This window comes from Chinchilla lanigera, unplaced genomic scaffold, assembly GCF_000276665.1.
Source record: "Chinchilla lanigera isolate Chin_1 unplaced genomic scaffold, ChiLan1.0 scaffold00035, whole genome shotgun sequence".
NCBI lineage: Eukaryota > Metazoa > Chordata > Mammalia > Rodentia > Chinchillidae > Chinchilla > Chinchilla lanigera.
In genome coordinates, this window is record NW_004955436.1 from 5,515,721 (window position 1) to 5,542,069 (window position 26,349).

Below are 26,349 nucleotides of genomic sequence, written 5' to 3' on the forward strand. Positions count from 1 at the left end.
CATAGCACTTGCCAAGTTATGATCAGACACAGTTTACACAAGAAGCAGCTGAGGCTTGGGTGATTTGGCTGCCTTTCCCTGCTGGCCAGTGTTAGGGTTAGGGCTCAAACCCAACGGTCTTCCGGCACCCCCAGCACCCTTTCCTGCTGGTCGAGTGTCTGCAGTGGAGTAGCGATACACTGTGGTATGGATGAGACGTGGGAAGGACGTCTTAGAAGATTCACATTTCTACTTAAATCCTTAGCTGGAGAGTGTATGAAATTGCTCTAAAGATATCAATCACCTTTTGTAAGTTTTCTGTGTCCCGTTTCTGCTGATCAGTTTTAATTCAGCCTCCCTCAAAGCAGTGGAGCCAGTACAAGCTTCCCTAGCCCACTTTCCCTGTACTGACTCAGCGTCTCTGTGGACGGGGCAGGAAAGACTGCGTCTTCGGTGCTCCGCACATGACCCGCGTGCCTTCTTAAGTGTGGGACTCACTGCTTCTCACAGCAGCCTCCAGCTGAGGGTAGGAGACATAGTTGAAGGTGACTCATGTTTGGGTGAGGCGTGGATTCTGCTGAAGTTTCTCGCTCCATGCAAACACCAAGCCCGTCGAGGAGTTCTCCAAGGCAAATCTTTCTGCTTTTAGGTACCGTGTGTATATTGCTAGTGTGTCCCTCATGTCTCTTTGTCTGATTGTCTTGGATGCTTTCCCGGTTTTGTATGTGGGCTCCATTTCATGGCTGCCAACTCAACTCGCCCATGGTCTTTGCTCCCCCAACAAGGGCCCATCTTTCTGAACAGCACCAAATGCCCTCTTGCCTCATCCCGCATGCAGAGGTCACACATTGTTTGCACAGGACAGGTTTCCTCGCCCTGTTCTTTGTGACTTTGCTATCCCTGTGACCTGGAGAGTGGGAATTCACTCACAGGCTTTCATGGGAGGGGCTCTGGCAGGCCGACCTGACTTGACACTGATGGGATGTTACCCTGGGGTCTTCCACTGTGTCAAGTGCTCACCTAAAGTTGTGCTCCAAACCATGCTCCATAGTGAGTTTTGATTGTAAGGGAAGATTTGTCTCTATCTTGGTAATAAACAGTGTAGATTTAGCACAGAAAAGGTTTGGGAAATAAAAGAAGCTAATCTTCCCTAGTTTAATCTCCAAATTTATTGGATCAAAATATTTTCTGCATAGTTGTACTGATAGTCTGATAACTTAAGTTTTCATTTGCATACTTTAGGAGGACTGTACTACACTTGCATGTGCTTGTTCACTGGTTTACACTTAATTTCCTAAAGGGCTTCTTTAAAATCCAATAGAGCTCACTTCAGGCGGGGGTGTGTATGGTCTGCAGGCACCTCTGTCAAACTTTGGCACAGAATTAAGAGAGCAAGTACAGGGCAAGGAGAACCTACCCTGGGGCACATGAAGGCGAGGAGAGCATGCTGGCATGGAAGGGTTAGAGTTGAAATTGGGGCTGTAACTGGGGTAATTGTGGATGTTCTGAGCTAACCCTAATATACTTCAGAAGGAACACATGTGTGGAGTGTGTAAAAGAATAAATAAGGTGACAAAAGGCAAGAAGACTGTGAAGGTAGGTGACTTGGAGAGTCTATGTTCATTATAATATTTTTAAATACTAGCTCTACCTAAAAGAATGAGAATTGAGATGTTGCTACAGTGTAAAGGCGTGTGCATGCATGTGCATATGTGTCTGCCCATCTGTCTACTACCTGACTGTCTGAAGAGGTCTTTAAATTACTAACCCTCACGTTTTCAGGGCTGTACCCTCGAGCTCTGATGTTGATGACATAAGTCAGTCCTTTCTCAAGCTCTTTAAATTTGTGAAGTTGCTGCACAGGAGAAAGCCGGATGTCCTGCTGTGGGCAAAGAAGTGAGCACTGCCATAAATTAGAACGTGTGGAGCTTTTATTTTTACTTTTCCTTTCAAGTCTATCATTATTATTAGTATTCTCAGAACCGCATTCTCTGAAGACGGCCTTTGCAACTTCCTGTCAAGTGTTTTAAGGGGAAAAATTCTTTAATAAATTGAGTAAAAGCAAGGGCAGAGAACTCGGATTTTATCGCCTTTTCATTCTTTCATTAGCATAAATATAACATAATAGAAAACTTCACACGTGCCTTAGTTACAACTATAATGATTGCATCCTTTATAGAAAAAGGGACTTTTCTGAAGTAGATGGAAAAGAATATATCCCAAGAATTCTTCGTCACATTTTAGTTTGAAATCACAAACTATCCATAGAATGGGTGCCTTTAGGCAAAAAAAAACCTTAGTTACATATATTCACATTCTATCTAAAACTTCATTGGAAACTGAGCAATTAAAATTACTAAATAGTTCTCATGTCACATGGCAGAGCCGTGTATTGCAGCGTTTGAAGGCCCGATTCTAACTTAAATTTCAGCTTGGCACAGTCACGACTGTGAGACTGTGTTCTTGGATCCTTTTCCTTCCCATTTGTGTTCTTTTCCTGTGTTCCTGTACAAACCCCCACACGGTCGCAGAGTTCATCAAAACCCGCCCAAAGGAGCACGAGCAGATGGCAGAGTGCATGCGTGTTAACCACTGACAAGGCCGACCACTTTCCAGAAGTTCACTGGATTGTACCCATGTTAGCCCAAGTGAAACAAATTATCTGTGTAAAATTTCTCTCTCAGTGTTTAGGAGAAGTCAGCCTGCAGTACTTTGCTGCAGTCAGCCTGACCGCCTCACCAGAGCTGATTGCTAAAGTTTTAGGAATGTTAGTGAGCTGCCTGTTAATCATAGATGTTATTAAATATAAAAGTATAGATGTTGGGGACCAGGGATATAGCTCAGCGGCACAAGCGCCTACCTTGCAAGTGCAAGGTCCTGAGTTTGATTCCGGTACCAAAAAAAAAAAAAAGTATAGATTTCTGTTTGTTAATATGTTTTTTTTCTTTTATTTTTTAAAATAAAAAAATAAAAGTATGAAAACCTAAATAAAATAAAACAAAAAAAAATATAAAAGTAATACAGTTAAGGAATTCATAATGAAAATGAAATTAGACTAAAACGTTTTCTCATCCTAATTATGTTACTACATTTTAATGCTCTCTTTAGTGGGTGTTTTTGTCTGTTCTGTCAGTGTGGTGTCGATTGGCATCTCATGTCCCAGCTCCACTGAAGTGACATCATAGTGTCAGCTTAAAACTGGCCATCACATACGTATTTCTGTTCTGAGAATGAGCAGAAACTGCAGATAAAAAGCTTGATTTGTTGCTTTGCTCATTGTCTTGCAAAAACTTAAAATGTGCCCAAGCTATAGGTTATACATTTTGAAATAGCACAAAAATTGAGGAGGTACTTTCTTAATATTCAAAAACTATTCTCCAGTTCACCAAAACGGTCATGGCGTTGTGACACACATTTCACCTTTCTAGTATTTCTGAAAGTAGGGGGAGCACTGATTCACAGTGGGAATCCTTGCTCATCCATTGTAGCCATAGGCTTACTATAAGGGATCCTTTCGTGTGTCCAGTAGCCTGCACCACAGGACTTAGGTATGTAGTCCAACACTACTCTGAACATTTCGGGTAAGACATTTCAAAGTTGAGATTAACATTTACATCAGTAAACTGAGTAAAACATTATCTTCTAGTGGGTGAGTGGGTGATTGGGTGAGTGGGTGAGTGGGTGAGTGGGCCTTCTGTAGTCAGTGGAAATCCTTCCTTGTTCCCTTTCTCTTACACACACACACACACACGCCTGTGCACACGCAGAATGAGTTGTGTGCACATACTGTTGGCTCTGTTTCTCTGGAGAAGCCCAAGCCGTACAACTACTAACCCAGGACTTTGGTAAAAGCCAACGAAAATATTGTATGTGAATCAGTTCCTTGTATAGAATTTGTAATAAATGTTGTTGTATATTTTATGACTATTTGTGAATTGTGTGCGTTGCATTCTTCACATCAGTAACATTCAACATAATCTTATGTATGTATGTATATGCACATACTTTTCTTTCTCAGAGTGTGATATCATAACCTTGCACTTGCATTATTTTTGGATTGTCTGTGTGTGTGTGAAATTGCTTAAAAGTTCTGAGGTGCTTAATTTTCACATTTTCCTAAGGGTTCATCAAACATATTTAATATAGAGAAAGAAAACAAAGCATCCTTATCCATTATCAACATTAATTGAAAGGCAGATAATGAATTTTTATTTTCCAAATGCTAGTATTAAATGCTGTGTATCTTTCAATGCAGAACTCCAAAAGTAATTAACTGTGGTTCAACAGAATACTATTTCCATAAACAATGCGATTGATGTATTTCCACTGTGAAGGCAAGGTTCACGTGTGAATAACTGCAGGTGTTCAGTTCTCAAGGCTTCTGAAAACACTTGAATATTGAAACCTACATGCTATTTTATCTCCTGAAGGAAGATATAGTTTGAGTGGATTCCACCCTTGTTTGAAGTACGTGGTTTCATAATGGCCCAGCATTTCAAATTCAAGATTTAATAATTTCTCACCTGCCAGATCATCACATGGTCTTTCATAGGAAGATGTGGTAGTGTGCTCATTTCAGCAGCAGCCATGAATAATGTGGTCTTACACCATTGATATTGATGGAGATCCTGGTGAGCCCAGCCTCTAGCAAAAGAAAAAGAAAGAAGGATCCTGCCTGGACTGAATATATTTTTGCTCTTGCAAAAGTCAGGAGAATATTAACTTTAATTTATTCAGTTGCATAGTTTTTCAACTTGCAGCGTTACAGAATGTGGAAAATAAAATCAAAAGTATAGATATGCAAAATAGCAGCAAGCCCTTTGTAGAGCAGTCCCTTCCCGAATGTCCAGTCATTGATTTTCTTTCCGTGCCCTGACTCGGCAATGAACATGAAGGACAGACAAGATCAATATGAAGTAAAATTTGCATTGGGGTTGTTCTCTGTGATACAAATTTTATACCTGTGCAGAGTGTATAGAAGCATCTTTGCAGAGCAAAGACCCATCCATTGAGTCAGTGGCAACAACAACAGGGAGAGATTAAGTACGTTGTCTCTGGAAGGAGAGGCAAATGACTGGAGTCCTGGTTTTTAATTGGTACTTCATCGCACTGGCAGGTTTCTAATTGGACTGAGTTCTGGAGCACATTCTTACCTGCATGCGCATCTGAAGCCCATACCCAGCTTCCGGGCCACTTCATGGTTGTGTATAGCTCTTTGAACACAGTATTTACATCGCTCTTATTTCATTTTCCAGGGCACCTAACCTCGGATACAGGATAGGCAGGTGGCAGCCACCATTCCGTTTTGCGTGTGAAATACCTGGCATAGAGGGATAGAGCGGCAGGTCTAAAATCAAGGTTCTTGTGACCTCACAATTTCACCTGTGACCACTCTCTCCACATCATTGTTTCCCTAGATACATCCCAATCAAGAGTAAGGAGCGTGACTTCCATTCTTTAATCTCCATGTCATAATCTTCTTATAATCTCCACTCTGTAATCTCCATTTACATTTTGGCTTTGTGTGTTCAGTTGTGACACATTCAGATAGAATCAACAACTTCGGTTTCACTTACCCTCTTTGTCTATCAAGATGACCCAATAAACCAAAGCAAGTACTTAGTCAGTCCATATCACCATGCAAGTAATCATCCATAGAAGTACATGTACATTTACCTCCACACAAATAGCTGCATATATTGCACCAGTAAATGGTGTTCAAGAGCACTAGGGATCTTGTCCACTTCTGTCACCCAGGAGTTGGAATGCAACCAGGAGCACTGTGTTTACATGAAGGAACAGCTGAAGATTTCCTCCATGGTACTAGGACTTACTCACAGCTGAGGATGGAAATAACTGAATTCCAAGGCAAGGAAACAAAAAAATCACTGTTTGAGTGGAGAAGTGAGAGAGCACAAGAAGGAATCCAAAAGAGGAGAGGAGAGCTCGGTATCACCAGGACTTCTAAAAGTCAGCCGATGTAGATGCGCTAAGAAGGGCAGTCCTTGGCCACGTGTGGAAGACATGAGGCAGCTACGAGCCGCGCTCCACTTTAGACAGCCTGTTTCCACCGCTGCAGGGCTGTAATTTATAATTTCTTCTTACATTCAGATAAAATTCTGCCTTCTTATAACTTTCACCTAATTCTGTGATTCTAGAATTTTTTTTCTGGCTCTGTAAATGACCAGCAAATGGTCAGTGTACTAATAGGGTCTCCCCTTCAGTGACAAAGTCAATATTTACTGAGTATCCATGAAGCACTAGGCATTATGCCGCGTGTGGCATGCCTAGCACCTTTTCCAAGAGACAGTCTTTCAAACACTGGCAGTCGGGTAGCTTCACACTTGTGTGTTTTGTCCTCCATTCTCAGATGGCATAATTCCATGAATTTCTCTGTTCTAGGGTTATTTCCCTTTTTTGCTTGTATGTAGTTGTCAGATAAGAAGGAACACATGACCACTGGATGTGTTTATAAAAAGGGAATTTATTATATCATTACTTGTGGCTTCCTACAGAAGTGTGCACATGTGTGATTCTGGCATTATAATTTTGCAGCCATTATTCTTTCATTTTTGTTTTAAAATTTGCCTGTCAATGGAGGCTACTTCTACCAGCTCTCTGTAGCCATGCCTGCTGCAGCCGCAGATTCACCCCTTTGAAGACCTGAAATGGTGGAAAACTTTTGTCTGCACTGACATGTATGGACTTTTTTCTCATTTCTCCATAAACAATGCAGTATAACAACCACTTAGATAGAATTTACATTGCATTAATTATGGCAAGTAATCCAGAGATGACAGAGCATGTGGGAGGGTGTGCATAAGTTACGTGTGGTATCCCACCTTGTGTGGAGGGGCCATGAGCATTTGCAGGTATGGTGCTCTGCAGGTGTGGGGTCCTGGCACTGGTCTCCCATGGAAGCGAGGGAATAGCTAGCTGTAGCTGGTGCAGTTTTCTGTGCTTTTGTTTCAAGGTGTACGGCTGTTACTCTGTGCCATTCGCTCATCTTGGGGACTCGATCTTTCAGTCTTCATTGGTCACCTGTCTAAATGTTTCTTCTTTTTAATGAGGATGAATTTACATAGCAACTTAATTCCTTTTTATTTTTAAGAGAGTGCTTATTCACTAACCTAAATATTCTTTCTGGATAGGCAATTTATTTCAACGGTTAAAGTTCCTAAATTCCTTTTCCTTTGAGCAGCATTTCATTTGAAATGATGCCGTGTACAGTCTAAGAATGAAATCTCTATGGAAATGAGAATGGAAGAGCTGCAGAGAGGCTGTGAAAATCCTCACATGGATTTAGTCTCATTTATGAAATGTGTGCTGTTGGGGAATGAACTGTTTTGCATACAAGAATGTTGTTGGGTTTTATCAACTTCTTTGTGCCTATTGACTCTTGTAGAACTCTATCCAGACCTAAAAGTCACATAGATATTAAATTTTATACTGCTATTAAAGCTCCTTATAATTTTTCAGCATTCTCTTTTTGATTGCCTAGTTCTAGCATTTCTCGGCATACATTTTTTTTTTTTCAGTTTGGAGGCAGGAAAGAGGAACCCAAATTTTATTGTACTAATTTTTAATATCCTTTCACGACTGGTAGATGCATCCCTTAAAAAACTATCTGTAACCCAAAGGAAAGAATTTGGTAAGGCAGGTAACATGTTGACCATCAATATCAAGAGTCTTCTAAAATACAAGCCATGTTTTAATGCTTTAAATAAGGACCTGATATTAGTTATAGTTTTGAGTACAGTATTTAAAATTTTCTTGTCAAAGACTTTTCCTTTCACTTAGCCCTGAATCGGAGAAATGTACTTGGTCATTATTTGGGTCACTGGACGATCCTGCCACTTGTCTGACTGTGAGCGTCCGCAGCTGACTGCCAGGATCCCATACAAATCCAGCTGGGTCCGGCAGTGCCAGCAAGTCCATTTCTCAGTTCAGGGGTGTAGGCAACCACTTTATATATTAACCTTGGATATTTGCATGCAGAATGTCAGGACAAGTGCTGAATTCACTGAGTGAATTAGGGTTACTTTGTTTTTTTGTGTGTTTGCTTGATTTTATGTGTTTATTTTTTGTAGTCTAAGTTGACAGTACATAGTCATCACAGTCATGGTGGGGAGTTGGTTCACATGCGTGACATCTTCACCCTTTTTATGCCCCTTTTTCTTCCTCTCCCCTCCCTCCATCTTTTGGTCCCCTTTCCTGCTGCAAAAGATCGCCCTGTTTCCTATTATCTGTCTTTTAATTTGCTTTTTGACTTATTTATATTTTGGGTTTCTAATGTAAGAGAAACTGTGCAATACTTAAGCTTATGTGTCTGATTTATTTCACTTAACTTTATGGCCTCAAGTCCCTGATTATTGTGAGCCTTGGAGTCTTCTATAAAGAAGACTCTATAGTGGGGTCAGAAACTTACAAAATAAGAAGTTCCATGCTCACAAAATGACACTATTCTGTGGAACCCGAATTCCGCTTCAGGACTTACATTTCGCCGTAAGGAGTTTTGTTTGTAAACTGGAGCTTCAGCACCTCAAGAATGAGAGTGGAATTAAGAAGCCCTGGGTCCCTCAGTTAAGCTTTCTGTGTTTCTCTGTCTTCCTCTGTACAATAAGTGGGCTGGACCCAGTGATGTGTAAAGACCCTTTCTCATCTATAATTTCATGTTATCGTCTTAACTTCATATAGGATTTATTTCTTGGATAAAAGAACAAAATGACAGAAATGCTTTTTCTCTTCTACATACTTCAATAACTTATTAAACTAGGAGGTAATGTATTATACTTGAGGATCATTATCTGGCTATACTCAAAGTGTGGAGATATATATATATATGTGAATATTTGATTCTGAAAAAATACTTTTAATATTATTTTAAAATTGAAAATTGTAGGTAATGATAAAAGAAAAAAGTCATATATGAACCAGAATATAAAATTCCAACTACTTTTTTCCAGAATGTAATTTTCTTGGATTATCTAATTATTTGTCCAAGTGACTATCTTTTTCATCACAGATGCTATGGTGCCCTTAAAATACTAATTTTCCTGATAAATGTAACATACGTATGTTAACTGAGTGAGTGATTTAATTTGTGGAAGAAAGAAGTCAATTAACTTGCTTTTTAAAAAAATTATCAACGCTAAGATTGAATATAAAACAATGTGTTGAAATAATTTATATTCAAGAAAAGGACTCTGGGGTCCAATCCAACGTGAAAAGGCACAGGATCCAGAAACACCAGCAGAATTTTAGAAATGTCCCAGAGCTGTAAGATAGAGTAGATTTGACTAGAACTGTTTTCAATTTGCGCTCGCCTTTCGGGCGTCTGTTCAAACCTGCTTGTGAACAGCCTTGCGGTGATGTGGAAGGGGGTTTACTTTTTGTTTCTTAGCTGTGGGAAGCTTCTTGTCTATGCGCATGACACCTCTGTTTTGCTATATATTACACTGCAAGTGGTCCTCTGTAAATTAAAAAACAAGCCATGAAGAGGAACCGCAAACTGCTACAGCCTGCTTGGTTAGTGTTGCGTATGAAGTACTTCAGAGATTATTACCGACGGTGCCAGGAACTGCGCTCTCACACCGTGAGCTCCTCAGAAGTCCCCCACTGATCTCTCAGTTTTTGTCCCCTTCCCCGTTCCTTCTTTTTGCCTCTCCTCCGTGCACTGGCATTTCGTCTGACGCAGTCTGTCCAGGCTGCTCTAACAAACTGTCGTAACTTGGGTAGCTTGTGTAACAGCGCAAGTTTATTTCTCACAGTTCTGGAGGTCAAGTACAAGACCCAGGTACTGGCATTTTTGATATTTGGTGAGCACCCACCTTTTGGTTCACAAGTGATGCCTGTGCAGTGTGTCCTCCTGTGGTAGAAGGGACCAGATGGCTCCTTGCGCAGTCTCTTTGGCTCTGATCCATTCACACGGGTTCCAATCCCGTAACGTAACCCCCTCTGCGGTCCCCTCAAGCCCATCATATTAGTGAGTGGGTTTCCACACATACTGGGGGGAGAGCACACAGACAGTCAAAGGGTAGCCTCATCGTTCTTGTTGCCTCTTTCTGCCCTCTTATCTGCTCAGGTACACTCACGGTTATAGCTCCAGTGGCGTGGATCTCCAGCTACACGTACCTGGGCATACACAGGAATATATTGACATTTGCTTCCTGGACATTTCTACCCAAATGATCCACATTTATCTTTAAGCACACTATCTTAAACCTCACTTTTCACTTTCCTGTATTTCTACAGCAGCGTTCGTTATCTCAATTTTTTCAACCAAAACTTTGCAGTATTTTTACCATTTCCCTCTTGCCCACCTTCCACCCAATTCTCTTTGCATTCTCTTTAGAAGTACTGTCCAAATTTTGCCCCTTTATCTTTACTTTTATGATCATTGCTGTGTTTCAGAATAATGAATGTTTTCCTCACCTGAATGAGTAGCGTCCTAAAAGCATTCCTTCAGCACCTTTGCACACACAGCCTGCTCAGTTACAACGTGGCTGCTTCGGAAGTGTGTTTTGGGACTTTGTCATTAGAGTCCTTTGTAATCTGACCAAAACCAGTTTTAAAGATGCATTACCCCTATCCCACCCTCGTTTACCCTTTACCTGAATGCCTTGTTTATGTTAGTGTGGAAGGAACTGCTTACTCTCTAAAGAAATCTACTCTACTCTTCAATTCTGCGAACAAGGAAGACAGCGTTCTTTGCTATTAAGATGTGGCAGTGTGCTTAGATTCCTGGTGGTGAAATAACAGCAAAAGTGTGCTGGAATGTCTCTGAGCTTATGTTGTAAGGGATTAGGTGCATTTCCTTTTTTCTCCTTTCCCTTCCTACCAGGTGGAACCTGAGACAACCATTTAACTATGGAGAATATGACAATCAAAGGAATCACAGTTCCTCAGTGCTTTTGGGGAGTGACCAGCCCACATCAGCCTTGACTCTTTATCTTGGGATGATTACATGGAAGTGAAAATAATCCCTTTTCTTTAAGTCTTTAAATTGTTTGCAGTCTGATGCCTCTAAATTGTTGTTTTTTTTCCCTCCCTTCTTTTTTTGCTTCTTAGATCCAAGAATTCACAGGTACCAAGCGAGTACTCTACCACTGAGATACACAGCTCCTCCTTCCTCCAGCCTTGATCATAATTTTAAAATTTTTTGTATTTCCAGAATAGAGATAATCATACAGCCTTGTAGTACTTAAACTGTCTCTTAAAATGGCAAAGATTTTTCTGTAGACATGTTTATCTTATATTCTGATATAAGAGCATGACTTTACTTTTAAATTAAAACTATTCCTTGGATCACTGGAATATGTCAACATCTCCATGTCTAGCTTCAGGTGTTAGAATAAAATGTAACGTGTCTCAACAGATCAAAACAGAAAGTAACAAAGAAAATAGTTGCTTACTTACCTAGTATAAATCATAAACAATATATGGGCAGGGGTAACACCTCTGTGCCATAAGATTCTGCCTCAGTCTTGTGATTCTGTCATATGTAGGTCTGTGTCCTTGTCCATGTGATGAAGATATGCATCAATACTGCATTCCTTTTGCAGTCAGTGAGACAGGTAATGGAAGTACCATTTCTACTCAGGTGCCGTGACCTGTAATTTCCAGATGTTACTTCTTTACCATTGTTGGAAACATGAGCATTCATCACATCTACCTACCAGGGAGGCTGGGAAATACAGTCTTTAATTGTGAGGCTATGCATTCAATTAAAGTTTGGTTTGCTGCATAATTAAAGGAAGGGTGAGATAATGAATACTGTGGGAAACACTAATGATATCTGACATCTTTTATGTCTTTGTAACAATCTAGATCTTTTCAAAACAGAAACCATTTTCATTCTTCTAAATACCCTTCTTCTATCATTTATCTGATCTTAGCAAAGATACCCATAACCACCTGGTCAGCAAAGTAAAGCATCATTCGTCTTCCCCATTCTCCAACATGCGTTTAACCCATGGCGTATCTTGTGGGTTCTGTCTAATTAACAGCATGTTCGCTTTTACTTCTCCTCCCTGCTGCAAATATATAGAACTCGTCATCTTTGCCTCCCACGATCGGAGTGGCCGTTTGAGATGACTGACCTTTAACATTGCGTCCCTCTAATTCATCCCCCAAAATGAGAGCTTTCTGAATTTCAAATATGATTATTTTATTCTCTGCGAAGAAAAGACCTTTGATGATTCCTCATTATCTGTGAAATAAAGTCTGAAATCCTTGGCAGAGTCCTCCTTAACCTTACCCTTTACTTTAGCATATTTTCATCCTATCACAGCTAACGTGTATCCCATATCCCAATGCTTTTCTCTGTCTTTGTTTCTGTTTCTGTCTGTCTCTGTCTCTCTCTTTCTCTCTGTCTCTCTGTCTCTCTCTGTCTCTCTGTCTCTCTCTCTGTCTCTCCTGTAAGAGAGGCTTCTGATATAAGGGATGTGGCTTGGGAAGCACTTCAGTAAGAAGGATGTGAGTGTCCGGAGCTGTCAGCTGGGCTCTGGGGACCTTGTGGAGTGGAGGGACGTAGGTAGTTCTGAGCCTCTTTGATCTGCCACCACCAGCCAAGTTTGTGCTCCTGCCCTGCCTCAGTTGCCAGGAAGCCCCAGCACTAGAGAACTGCAAGTTGTTGGTGGAAACTGTGGCGGGGCTTGTTGCGGAGAGGGCCACACTGCAGGAGGCTCTGTGCACTGCTGTGGGAGCCTGTGGCCACGAGGGAGAGTAGGACAGCTGCCAGCCAGGAAGGCCGCTCCTTTCGCAGCACCCCTGCAGTCCACGAGCTCCACACTCAGGGCAAGTGGTTCCTTCTTGAAGAGCCTCCTGAGGCTGTGGAGACCCCGCTCTGAGACTGAGATGGATGCAGTCAGTCGGGCGCTAGTGACTGCAGAGGAGAAGCGGGGAGCCCCTAGTGTGCTCCCCATGTGCGGTCCCATGCCCATCCCTGCCGTCACGCAGCGCCGGGGACTCAGCACAGCCACACCTGCCTGTCCTCCCTCAGGGGTTCTCGGCCACGTTCCACCCCGCGCACAAGGTTCGTGGGAGGCGCTGCAGAGCTCGGTGCTGTACAGGGTGCCAGCCCTGACCTGTGCTTACACGCACCCTTGCAGACCCTACAGTTACTCAAGGCAAGGCACTCGCCGCTGGAGGAGAGGCCCCTGCAGAGCTGTGGCTGTTTTGGCTTTAGCGGCTGGGAGCTGCCGCATCAGCCTTCCCTGCTTGGGGAATCCATCGCGCTTGCCTTACTCCAGGTTCCACTTAGGGAAGGTGCAGTCTTTGGGAGTAGAGAAAGGGGCCAAGTGTCTGGGGAGGAGGAACAACTGAGACAGAGAGCTGGCGGCCCAGAAAATGAAACTGTCAGCTGGGAGGGCCGCTGGGTTTCCTTTGTCACTGAGCTCTTCTGCCTGCCCTCCTGCTCGAACGCCTTCTGCAAGTGCCTGCCCGCCTGGGTCTCCTCCCACGCACGAGTCTCAGCCTCCTCCTGCTGCCTGAGCTGCACAAGGTGTGCCTGACCCTGCACAGCTTCTCCCGTGCCATCTCTCCACTCCAGCTCCTCCTCCTCCTCCTCCCCATTCCTTGGGGCTGGGCCCTCGGCCTCACCGGCAGAGATCACCTATTCGTCACCTCCTTCACCTCCACCTTGCTTGCTCCTCTCTCCTGTAGCACCTCCCCTTGTCTGCTTCGGGTCAGCTCCTGTGGCACCTGCTCTCAAGGCTTCTGGCCAACGTGTGAGCCTCTCTGTTGCCCACTTGCTCCCCGCCGAGGGTGTGCCAGGCTTCGCTGGAGAACTTTCTGTCCTAGGTTGCTCGCTGGGTGCTGATAAATACTTCGCTATCTTTGCTCACAAGTTTTTCTCTCCCCAGAAAGTATTTTCCTACTTTGTATCCCTAGCAGAAACCCTCTTCCAAGGCCAACCTCAGCACTGCCACTTTTAGGAAGACTTTCCACTTCCATGTGTACTTAGCATTGATCACTGGATCCTTCGGGCCCACCCTGGGTTTTATGGACTCATCTGCAACCAGGATGAGGATATTTAACACAGGCATGCCATGCAGGCAGGATAGGGTAAAGAATCCCCTGGCCCCATGGTGCTGAGGACTGCACCCAGAGCTTTACACGTGCCGGGCATATGCGCTAACACTGAGCTGACTCTCCTGGCCCCAAGGTAAGGGCTTTGGATACTGTGCAATATTCATGTACGTGACTCCTTCCTTTTGGGCATTTATTGGCTTATATGTTTGCCACCTCAGCTTCAGCAAAAAGTCTTCATGAAATAATGTGTTCCTCCATCATTTTGTCTCAGGAATCAACATGTTCCCTGGAAGGTAGTAGGCGTACAAGGAACCCTTCCTCATAGATTAAAGAATATGCTCTCGAATAAGGATGGTGGTACAGTCGGTTGGTTATCTGAAATCTGGTGTGTTTATAAATTAGAGCATAGTTTACTCTATGAGCTCATGATGGCATGTCTGCCCAGGTGTCCAGCAGAAATTTAGGAGCATTTTTACCAAGACAGAGACAAAGCGTTCCTGACATTGTAACAGAGAAGAATGGGAAAAATACTTAAATTTCTAACAGAAGTATAATAAAGCAAGAATAGTATATTAATACAGCAAAATTTTGTGTAGAAAAGATCAGTCTTCCTCTGAGAGGGGGAAGAAATAGGGCTATGGTCTCCAGAAGTTTTTACACAGCTTCTATTCTGTGTAGGAATTAGAAAGATGTAGAGCTCTACTTCCTGTCTATTTTGAGTCTTTTGTTATATTAGCTGAGGTTGAATAAAAAGAAAAAAAAATCATACATGTTCATATTCATGCTTAAATCAAGTCACAATTCTAAGACACTGTGATGATAGGCAGCCTAGATAGTAAGTCCATTTTAAGATATTTACACTTCGGTTACTTTGATTATATTGCAGGACAAATCAATTTCCCAGCTGGCATTGTTTTATTGGAAGTTGTGTGTCCCTCACTACAGCATATGGAGCTTGCCTGGTGTAATACTTAGCACCTGAAATCTGTAAATGGTCATCTGGGATTTCATAGTGAAATCTACCACACATAGAAAGCAATGATCACAATGGTCTCAGTCTACCCAACATTTTAAACTAAGCCCAACATACAATTCAATAAAATTCAAATGACAGTGAAGTATCTCTTCTGTGATTCTAGTAGTGATGACTGTCAATACGATTAAATCATTCTGAGTATTAACTAACATATTCAAATAAAATGCAAATTGAGGTAATCTTACTGATAATTAAGGACAGATTCTCAATTACTGGATATTTTAGAAGAAGCAATTTTTAGTCAGAAGTATTTGTGTAATTATTTTACCCATAACATTGTAAGTGTGGATTTAGCCAGATTATATTTTGGGTTGAATTATCCAGGTCACGCAGTTATTTAATCTACTTTTCTTAATTTTGTAAGACTTATGGTAGAATCGGGGATAAAAAGTAGAGTAGTCCTACACTTCTTGATATACTATCTACTAAGTAATTAGGCCTAGCTCTGCTCCTATAGTCTAAAACATATGATAAAGGAATTCTTTTTACTGAATTCTTGTAAATTAGTGCTGAGAAAAGTCACTTTTAAGTAAGAAATACATACACTGAATTCATAAATGGTGTTTCTAGGTGCTTGTTTTGCACAACTCACAAGCATATGTTCAATCCACAATTCAGCATAATAAAGCCCTAGAGTAACAGGCAGGAGGAATCTTCTCTTTCCCTGTGTTTCCAATACTTCCTCCTCTTTCAGGGAATCAGGAAGTATTGCGTGAAAGACTCATTGGCAGGCACTCAGGAGGATGCAATTAAGTATAAGATGTCCTTCTCCTGTCCTTGAGAAGCCCATCGTCAGGCACAGATAAGACTGTGAATGAACAACAGATGGAACACAAAGCAGAAGTAGTACCCTATGGAATGAACTAAAGAGTAATGGAAACTCAGAAAGGAGGATTGTTATGTACAGTTGCAAACTTGGACGGTTTCAAGAAAAAAATAAAGAGCGCTTAAAAGTAGCTAGTCCCTAGACACAAGCAAAACAAAGTGAAAACAATAAGAATGATACAGAGTCTCAGAATTAAATGATAGGGATTAACAGTGATTGTTATATTACGTATTTTTATCTTCATTGAAGTTGTTCAGATTACCAGATGTAAGAATGCAAGATTAATCAAGCCATTAAAGAGAATAAAAAATAAAAACAAAATAATTGTAAACAATACAGAATTTTACCAAACAAGATGATAGGAATTCAACAATGGTTATGTTGCATATTGTTGTCTGCATATTAGTTTAGACTGCCAGATAAGCATGCAAAATTGTTCTTTTTTAAAATTCTCTTTAAAATAAAAAAGTAACTAGTCCCTGAATCATATCTCAAAAAGCTTTCAAAAAGTAGCTAGGTTAGTTTTCCTAAGAGGACAGAGGGGGAGTTCTGGCCTTGGGAATACAGGTAGCTGGCAGAAATCCCTCAGCCTTTCTTCCCGGAGACTTTCCCAGACCCGGTTACCTTCCTCTGGGGCTGACTCATGGAGTGCTCTCTGCCCTGAGTCCCCTCCTCAGAAAGCTCAGTGCCCCCCATTTGCCTCACTTATGTAGCTCTGTGGTTCCACATAACTTTGCTCTTCCTTCCTGGTCATTGACTAAGAGGCAGGACCAGTATTTCAGTTCTTGGTCTCTTTATACCCTTTCTAACGCTATCACTCAGTGAAGTTTCTATTTTCTCCATCCTTTACTGTACAGTGAAATATGTACCTGGCATCTTGGAATATTAAAGTGTAAAGAATTCAACTTATTTATTAATTTCATCATGCTCTTAACTAGACTCTGCTGGATAGATATTTAGTTATAACTACAATCTTAAGTATACCTCCTACATTGAGCTCCCTGGAGGCAGTGCATATCTTTTCATTTTTGTTTTCCTTCGTGGAAGCTTGCACAAAGCAAGTAGGTATCCCTGAGTAAGGAAGGGACTGTGTTTCTTCATACTTCATCTTTTTTATCCTACTATTCGTACATCTGTCTGCTCCTTGATTATCCAAGTGATAGGTACTCTGCAAAGTAGTACAAAGCGTTCCAATCACAATCAAAATATAAATGTGTATTTTAAACAGTCATTCATCTTGAAAGAAAATGTTCACTTGCTGTGCAAACCCGGCTCCCCGCTCTTCGCAGCGACTTCCCTCTTGAAAACACGTGTCTCAGAAATGCGCACCACCCCACAAACACCATTTCATTATGGCTTAATCCTTAAACTCTCTTCAGTTGGACAATTTTTTTGAAAAGCTACTTTCCAGAAATTGCTTTCTTTATGTGACTTGGGGATGTATATTTAAAAATTCAAGACTTATCATTTCTCGCTTCCTTTGCTCCATGGCACACAACAGTATTCCACTCAGTTCTGGAATACCGGACGCGTTTTCTATCTGTGATCACGCAGGGCTATGATCCTAGCTCCTCTTGCAAGTCTGTCCTCTCCTTCTCCAGTCCTTGTGACACAAGTGCAGGTTGCTCTTTTTCCTCTTGCTTCCTAACCTGTTTGAAGTGGCTACACTTCATTCTTGGCTTGCCTTCTCTCCCTAGTAGTAAAATCCCTTTAGGATTTTATTTATTTCCATTGAGAACCTCTGGATTATGGTTGTGGCTGTTTTCCCTTCATTTCTGTGTTATCCAGCAGGCTGGTAGAGAATTACCCTTCACTGTCTCTCTTCCATTTAAAAATCCTGTATAAAATGGAGACTTTTACTTCCTATTTCTTTTGATCGCATGGTTGTTAGTCAGTCACTGAGGTTTCAACTCTTGAAATCCTTTTTCGTTGTCTTCCTTTAGATTCCTCCTTTCCTTTATTTTCATTCTCCTCTCTTACCTTGGCAGTAACCTAGTTAGTGTTTATTTCTCACCAGCCTGTAGTAAACATCAATAAATCTCTCAATATTTTCTTACTTTAACTGGGCTTCTATGTAATAAACTTCAATCCCTCTTTCCTGAAATAGTTGACTATCGGTCACTTCCACCAGTATTTTCCAGCCCGGATCATCCCGGTGATCTGTGCAGAATGATCTGCACAGATTGGACGGCGCAGGGCCCAATGAACATTCAGAGTGCCTCCTCTGGATGCAGAAAACTGTGCCACTAAAGGAAGAAAAAAGACACTGCAAGTTCCCCTGCCTTCAATGGTCTTTCACTCAACTTGTCATTATTTCTATTTCATTGTGTGCTAAGTTAAGAAAAATTTAAGTCTTAAGTTGATGGTATGGATTTCAGTGATCATTTTTATTTTTCTATAGTGACCATTCTAAAGGCAAATACGAGACCCTTTAATTCATGCTGAAGCATCGACATGAAAACATGTATACTTTGTAGCTTGTACATCCGCATATTTTTCCTAGCAGAATTGTGCAAATGCCACAAAATCTGTCTCAAATGCTTTCACTTAACTTTCTGATATATGCTCTTTCTGCTCTTTCTACTCACTCTATTCAGCTTACAGGAGAGTAAGAAAGAAAAGCAAGAGAACTCTGGCTTCTCCGTCTTTCTCTTTTCAGTGGAGACAGTTGGCTAAAGCGAGCAGTAGAATGAGCAAGAAAAGATATGGCAGAAAAGTCCTCATTTCTACCAAGATCACTTGCTCCGGGGCTGCCAGCACGCCAAACCCTCTGTCATGAAAGTAGCACTTGGCTTCAGCTCAGCTTGAGACTTGCGGGACTCCCACACATCTCCAGTCCGCTGGAATTCCCTGCTTCCTGTTCATAGTGGATACTGTTTGTCAATAAAACGATAAGGAATGATGACAGACAGATGCTAGTATCCTATCATCAGGGCTTCAGACTGCCACAGCCAACTATTACATGCAGTTTGGGGCCTTGTGGATGGCACAGTCCACAAGTACATGAATCCCACGACCCACTCTAACTGTGGGTTATTTTTAAAAAACATATAATATTTAAAACTGTAAAAAATATTTTTGAAAACTATCCAGGCTTTGTGGATCAGACTCTCACATGTGGGTGCCTACACATCTAACAATTACAACCAGAGCAACATCACAAGTGATTTTGTGAACATATATAAAAGTCCATGATCCCTTCCACTAGCGTCAGAAGATCCTTAACATCGATTCTTTACCTGCTTAATTTTACCACACTGCTCCCAACATTGGGCCTTTGTAGGTGACTAAGTAGGGTGATTGAATGGTTCCTGTTACATTTTATGTTTCGGTCTCACCTGTATGGTTCACACCATTGTCTGCAATTTCAGTGCTCATTCTTTCCTTGGGAAATGGTACCCCATTTCCTTGGGAATGGTACCTTCCTTTCTCTTGATCACATATCAAAGCCTAAGTCCTCTATAAAACTTCCTCCACATTCAGAGGCAAGGGTAAGCCCTCCTTTTCTTCAGGTTTTATAGGTCTTATGTTCTAGACCATTTATTTTATGTGCAGTATTCTGCAGTGCACCATTACTCATTCTTTTATGTACATGTTCTTTCTTCCTCACAAGACACACTGTTTCTTGAGCACCTGGCCTTCTACTGAGGTTGAAATTGGCCATGGGAGGGTCTAAGAATTATGATTGTTTATAAAAATTTTTTTAAAAATAAGTAGCTCTAATAAGTGAATTGGCTTTGACGTCTTCATTTGATCGGAGCACTGCACTTTTTAGAAAAGAGTTTACACTCAGAGTTTGTCAGTCACCATGACCATTTTTTAAATTAATTAATTTCTAAAATTTAAATAAATCACTGAAGCTCATCTGAAGTAGGATACCATGGTGGTGCTGTCAGAAGTCTCTATGAGTTGTGCATTACCTTTCTGCAGTATTCTCACCCTCTAAATGATATTTAAACAGTTTTCTTAGAAGATAGAATTATAAAGCATAATGTAGAAGCTCTTTTCAGAGAATTAGAGGAATGACTTTATTGGGTTCATATGTGCAAATTTGATTTGGAGCCAGAAAGAAACAGATGCAGTTGACATAGTTTGACCTTGGTTTTGCTTGGTGACAAGTGGCTCTGCAAAGCAGCCTTATGCCGTCAAGCCTTTCCCGAAGAAGTGGACAATTAAGAGGCTCTGTCCAGGGGATTGGCTTACATTTCCTATCATTACTGATAAGCTATTATCTTATAAAGTGACTCTGAACAGTCAATATATTGCTCCTTCCAGAGAAGCACATTCACACACACACAAGTGGCATTTCTGTGACAAGTTAAAATCATGACACATTTAGATAGCTACCCAGAAATGAGATAATTTCTAAGTCCTCCTTTTAGCTTCAAAGGTTGTCTTGTGATGCTGTGGATGTGTTCGAAGTAGAAGTAAATTTTGTTACAGCTAATGAGCATCTTTTTGCATGCCACTGGAAAATTTTTTGCTAGAAAGATGAATACATTTCAATACTACATACTCAGGTTAGAAGGATAAGGTGTATCTTCATTTGCCAGTTACATAACGTCATTTAATCATATAGATGAAACATCTCTGAGTTGTAACAATTAATATAAGAACCTTTTCTAAGTCTAACATTAAAGTTTAATTGCCCAACCATGTAAGTCATGCTGCATTTTTAATCCGTGAAATCACTCTGGAGATTCTGTTTTGCATTTTTCTTAGGCCATTTAGGGACAGTGGCAGATAGCCATCTTCACCACGGCTATTCTTTTGTTCACCCTTTCTTTAAGGAGAAAAACAGCTCCCAAAAATAGAATAAAAATGCTTCCTTCCGTGTCATCCTTTCATGACATTTCTGCGGTGGAACATCTGGAAAGCCTAGTGTGACGTTGACAACCAAAATGACAGAGCTGCTGCACTCACTACCACACACGCAAAATATGGGCACTAAAAGCACCACTTTGATTCTGAAAGGCTCGATACAGTGCCTCTTCACTTTGGCCTTGAAGATAGAAAGAGAAACCACATTTATTTTGAAGATGCGTTCTGAGCATTGTGCATCCCACACATCGGAAAACAACAGTTCCAAAGAAAGGAACATGCATTATAGTAGCAGAGAAGAGAGCAGCTGCAGCGCGAGGTCTAATTGCAGATCCTGGATGGGTTTGATAATCAAATGACTATTCTGCATAAACTAGAAGTAAAATAGCAAAACATTAATTACTCCTATTATTGCTTTTATATATTGAGATGGGGAACAAAATAAAAATGCATAAAACATTTTAAGAACAGAAAGCTACAGGGAAATAAAACTTCCGTATTGAAATATGTGCCATGGTGATGAAAAGATGCCACAGAAAGAAAACAGTCTTAAAATAATAATGCTGACAGTGATAAAATTAAAGTTTTATATCTATGATAAGCTACCATTCTAAGAAGATGCAACATGAAGGGAAGAAGTAATATGAAGATCATATATTAAAATTTGAAGACATCACTTACAGTGAAATATATTGATTATCTGGCAGGAATTAAGCAAGACTTCTAGTGTTAATGCTGATCATACTGATGCATTGTTAGGTGTGTATTTTACAGTTTACATTCACAAATTGCACCTATAATTTAAGGAGCTGTGATATAGTCAACAAGAGACAAGGGAATGAAATAAGTTAATAGCATAGAATATTATTTTAATACTATTAATTTAGTGAAAACAGTGGTTTATGGCCTGATCCCCCAGCATTCCTGAAATAAAAGCATCCTCAGTAGCAATGAATGATATTCTTCTATCGTTATTCAGTATGGAGGTAAATAAAAAACGAAGCCTCACTGTTCTTGCTCAGGTACAGCAGGAACATGATTAGGTCTGTGGCCGCTGCCGTGAGTCCTGCAAACACAGCCAGTCCCAGTGTCAGCAAGCAGCAAACCACGGCACCGTCACAAAGTGCACGGCCATTCTGATGCTAGGTTTGGGAAATATTGCCTGTTCAGGGTATTGTAACATAATGGCTTGAGAAGCCTCAAGTTTGGTCCTTGCCTTATATCCCTGGAATCATCTCTGAATCTACCCTGGAGACCTGAAACATACTGTAACCTAGGGCAAATGGATTATGGAATCTAATTTAATTTTCATGGGAACTGACTTGATTTCTAGAAAAGGTTTTGGTTTTTCCAGGACTCCTCTGTTTGTAAGAGGCAACATTTGGAAGTCGAATCCAGGGTCTACGATGCCAAATACAGTAATGTTTCATTCAGTCACTAATTAGATTTGCTTTTGCTTCCATTGTAAACTTCAAACTCAGAGCTTGCATAGTCAACTTATGTGTTCCAGTTTATATACCAGAACCAGTGAGAGTGCATTATTACATATCAGAAGAGGATCATATTTCCTAAAACATTCTCAGTCGTCAGCTAAGAATCGAGAGATGCTGGTGATATCTTAAGTTTCATGTTAAAAACTCAACCATTTATGAAACACACGGCAAATATTTGTATTTCTTTGACCATGGACTCCCTGGCTGAGAGCGGCCTGAAGTAATAATGCTTCTTAATTCTTTACTGGAGAGTCGTTTCCCTTGCCCTCATTCCTGTTAGAGCCTTATTTGTCCTGGATGTCAGTGTGCCTACGCCAAGCAGTGAATTCTTATCTGTCTCAATTAATCCCGACAGTACTTTTCCTCAATATAACGGCTCTCTTTTCAGCTACGAATGACCAAGTGGCCCAGTCTGGCTGCTGCCAGGGTGTCTTAAGCGTTTATTTTCCTGGCGAGTGGGAGCAGATATGGCAAGCCCTGGCCTTTCCCTTCCTCCCCTTGTGCCTCCCCTTCCTCCTCCCTTCCCCTTAAGCATGAATCTGATGCAAACAGCTATGCGTGAGAAAGTGAGCATAAAGAAAGGTCAACAGAACCCCAGAAATCTCAACCCTGAGTTCTCTAAGTGCTTGAACCGTAGCGGGCCATCTTTTCCCATCTGATTTTCTTTGGTAAGAAAATTAAACCACCAATTGTTTCAGTCACTATTAGCTGGTTTCTCTTTTGCTTACATCCTCCCGCCCCCCAACTCTAAGTACACGGCTTAGAACTTAATAAGCTCACTTCTAACACTAAGGGGAAGGGATAAAAAGAAGCAGATACCATATAGATAGACCCTATAGATAGACAGACAAATATATAGATAGACAGACAAACAGATATAAAATTTTTATGTGTCAGATACATAAAAGGGAGAAGGACCGGGTAAGTGCCAAGAAAGTCAACATCAAGAGTTACTTTTGATTTTTAAAAGCTGCCCTGAGCTCTTCTTATTTTATTGGTTGCCTTTACATTTCCCTAGTCAAGTGGCCAAAGACGGAATGATTGAAGTTGGTATGAAACAGGAACTCATCTATAGGGACAGCTCTTTAAAACTGTGGTTTCTTCTTGAACACAGATTCAGAGGACAGCCAGCATTCAATTAGAGCCCACTGAGAGAATCCTGGGAAGTGAGGCTGAAGTTGTCTTAGCTCCCCCAGGCCTTGTGGGCTACTTGGGCATCAGTGTCCATTGTGAAGGACCTGTAGACACTGCTGTGCAGGACTGACCCAGGTGGGGGCTTAGCTCTGAGAGGAGCTGTCATTACTCTCGGCAAGAACACTCAAAGCACATAATAAAGGCCAGCCTAGTCTGGAAGGAAAGGTGTTAGGGCTCAGATAAGGCAAAAGCAGATCCCCAAATGAGGCAGCAGTTCCTGTACCTTGGGTGGTGCAGTAGCTGTAATGCAGAGCAGATCAGCAGTCAGACTGCAGAAGTGCATGGAAGCGGGGCTAACCAATGAGAAAGTCTGCAAGGATCAGCGGAAAGGTAAGCCTCCCACCCAGTGAGGCTGAGAGCTGGAGAAGCCTTCATTCCTAATGAAGCCAGGGAGGGAGCAAGCAAAGCCAAAAGATAAAAAAAGCAAGAGTGGCATTGGCACTTAGCACACAGCTGCCCAGTGTTCAACTAGGTGCACCCGGCAGGACTGTCCAGAGGCAAAGTAATCCTTTACCCAGCGTGACCTCAGGTGAGATTTCCAACACCAGAAGACCCGTTTTCATATCCAGCAGCCCTCTTATCCTAGGGAATATGTTCCAACAGTGGAAACGTTAGCACAGAGCTACTTATGGTAGTTGTTGTTTACGCTAGTGGCTTTCATTTATTTAAAAATGTGTCCGTGGATCAGCATACCATGAGACACAAAGACACACAGTAGATCATGCAAAAATATATAGCAGTAGTTTACTGTGGGTGAGGTACTGTAATTTTTATTTAATCATGGTTTATTTTATTGCTTTATGAAAAACGCCTTGACTCACAGCATTGCTTTCATCACCCATGAATAGTTGAAGATCTGTAGTTTGAACACTCGGATGTGGTTCCTATGAAGATGCATGCTGTCTTTGGCTTTTCCTTGTCCTCCAGTCCTGATTTATGCAGCTCCTTCCTTCCAGTTGCTCATGTGGACACAGTTCTGACTGGCCCTCCAGACTCCAGTGAAGGCGGTGGTTACCTTCACAGTGGCAGGTGGTCTCCACCCACCCAAACATGCTGAGGATCTTCACGTAATGTTTGTCAACCATTTCCCGGGGAAACCTGGAAAAGCGTGCACACACACACACACACACACACACACACACACACCGTGACACTCGGTGTGGGGCAGTGTCTGTGTTTTCTGGTAGCACGTCTCTCTCATATTTGTTAGTCATCATGGCTCAGACTGCTTATCAGAACACAAAATAAGTGGCAGAAATGGACACAACAGTGATAAAATATACTCTGAAAATATATTCAACCCAGGAACAAAAGGTCTCCAGTTCTATTGGCTGAGATGTTCTCTCTCTGGTCCTATTAAGTCAGAAATTCTAGTTTAAACTTCTAGGTTCACTGCCATTGGCAGAAATCATACAAAGACAGTTAAAGCACAAGGAACACTATATATATGACACTGAGGCAGCCACAGCTATACATATCCACAACCATATATGTATATATAGATAGATATCTATATATGTACATTGTTGTGGTTGCCTCAAAGTTCTGAATCCATTCAAAACATTTACCTTTCATGATCATTTGTACTTTTGGGTAGAGCTGAAAGTTGCACAATGCCGTATCTCATGAGTAAGGTGGATGAGGGCACACCGTGATGCTTTTACAAGCCTGCCTTCCCTTTGGATGGCACTTGAGAGAAAGATTGGCTGTTTTTTATTATGTGCTGTGTAGACTCTCAAGAAAGAGGACTTCTAGAACTGCTTCAGAAAGTGGCAAGAGCAATGTGATAAGTGTGCTGGAGTGAAGGGGAGTGTCTGAGTGAGATTAATGGCTATGTCTTTCACTGTAATGTCATGGGGTGGTGCTTATTTTGTAAGGGGAACAATATGATATACAAGACACATATTATATAAGATTATTTATAAGAGTCACCCAAAGAATCATATACAAGAGAGTGCAGGAAATCTGTCCATACATTATAGACCAGGAACCCAACTGAGCACCTGAATCCTAGAATAATGTCCTGCATGAGTCCAGCTGAAGACCTAGAGCCCATAACAATTCCTCCCACAAATCCAACAGGAGGCGTAGAGCCCACAACAATGTCTCATGCAGGCCTGTTTCATGGATCTGCAGTGGGAGGGCCCATAGGTCAGTGGTGGAATCTAGAAAGTCTGTGCCAGCGCGCTGAAGGATCTGTGCTAGTGGGCTGAGGGATCTGCACTGGAGCCAGGAAGCGATGTGCAAAGTAAGAACCAGAGCTCCCCTGGAAAGTACCACAGCTATCCTCAGCAACAGTGAGGTCCTGAGCTCCTATGATGGTGAGTACAGCTGAGTTCCTATCAGGAAAGCCAGCACAGCAAGCTTCTTCAGGAGACTGGCAGTGAACCATCTTCTCCTCCGGAGCCAGGAAACGATGCTCAAAGTGAGGACCAGAGCTTCCCCAAAGTGAACCGAAGCTATTCTCAGCGCCAACAAGGTCCCAAGCTTCTTGGAGGATGAAAACAGCCAAGTTCATCAGGAAAGCCAGCATGATGAGCTCCTCCAAAAGAACCAACAGCTCCTTCAGCTTCTGCCACCTTCGAACAGCCTTCCTCGGTTCCCAACAGCCTCACTTCTTCTCCAGTTCTGCCTCTTATGCTGCTGGCAGCAATCCTCAGTGGGCCTCCCACACCCAGCACCACGCTTACTCAGTTCAGCTGGGGGTTATAAGTTGACTATCAGTTGTCAATCCACTACATGTAACAATTTTTTTTATTTTAAAGAGAAAAGAACAAAAAAAATTAAGAAAAACAAAGGCCAAAGCAAAGAAAAAAAAAAAAACTAAAAAAGATACAAAAATTTCAAAAAAGATGTTAGGAAATTAACAAGGGTTATTGTATTACATATTGTTATCTTCAAAGTAATTGCTCAGATTACTGGATATAGTCACACAAGACCAATCAAACAACTAAACATTAACTGTT

General features: G+C 41.5%; 1 protein-coding gene and 1 long non-coding RNA gene across 3 annotated transcripts in view; one reads left to right on the top strand and one right to left on the bottom strand.

Annotated features, from left to right (window-relative positions):
- Nkain2 (Na+/K+ transporting ATPase interacting 2) overlaps positions 1-26,349 on the top strand; it is a 937,374-nt gene that overhangs the window by 108,079 nt on the left and 802,946 nt on the right. The gene's annotated exons all lie outside the window — the stretch shown is intronic.
- Positions 4,166-5,312, bottom strand: LOC102028675. Its single transcript, XR_001234996.1, has 2 exons — positions 5,133-5,312; positions 4,166-4,623 (listed from the first exon to the last, which is right to left on the bottom strand). It is a non-coding gene; the product is annotated as an uncharacterized LOC102028675 (long non-coding RNA).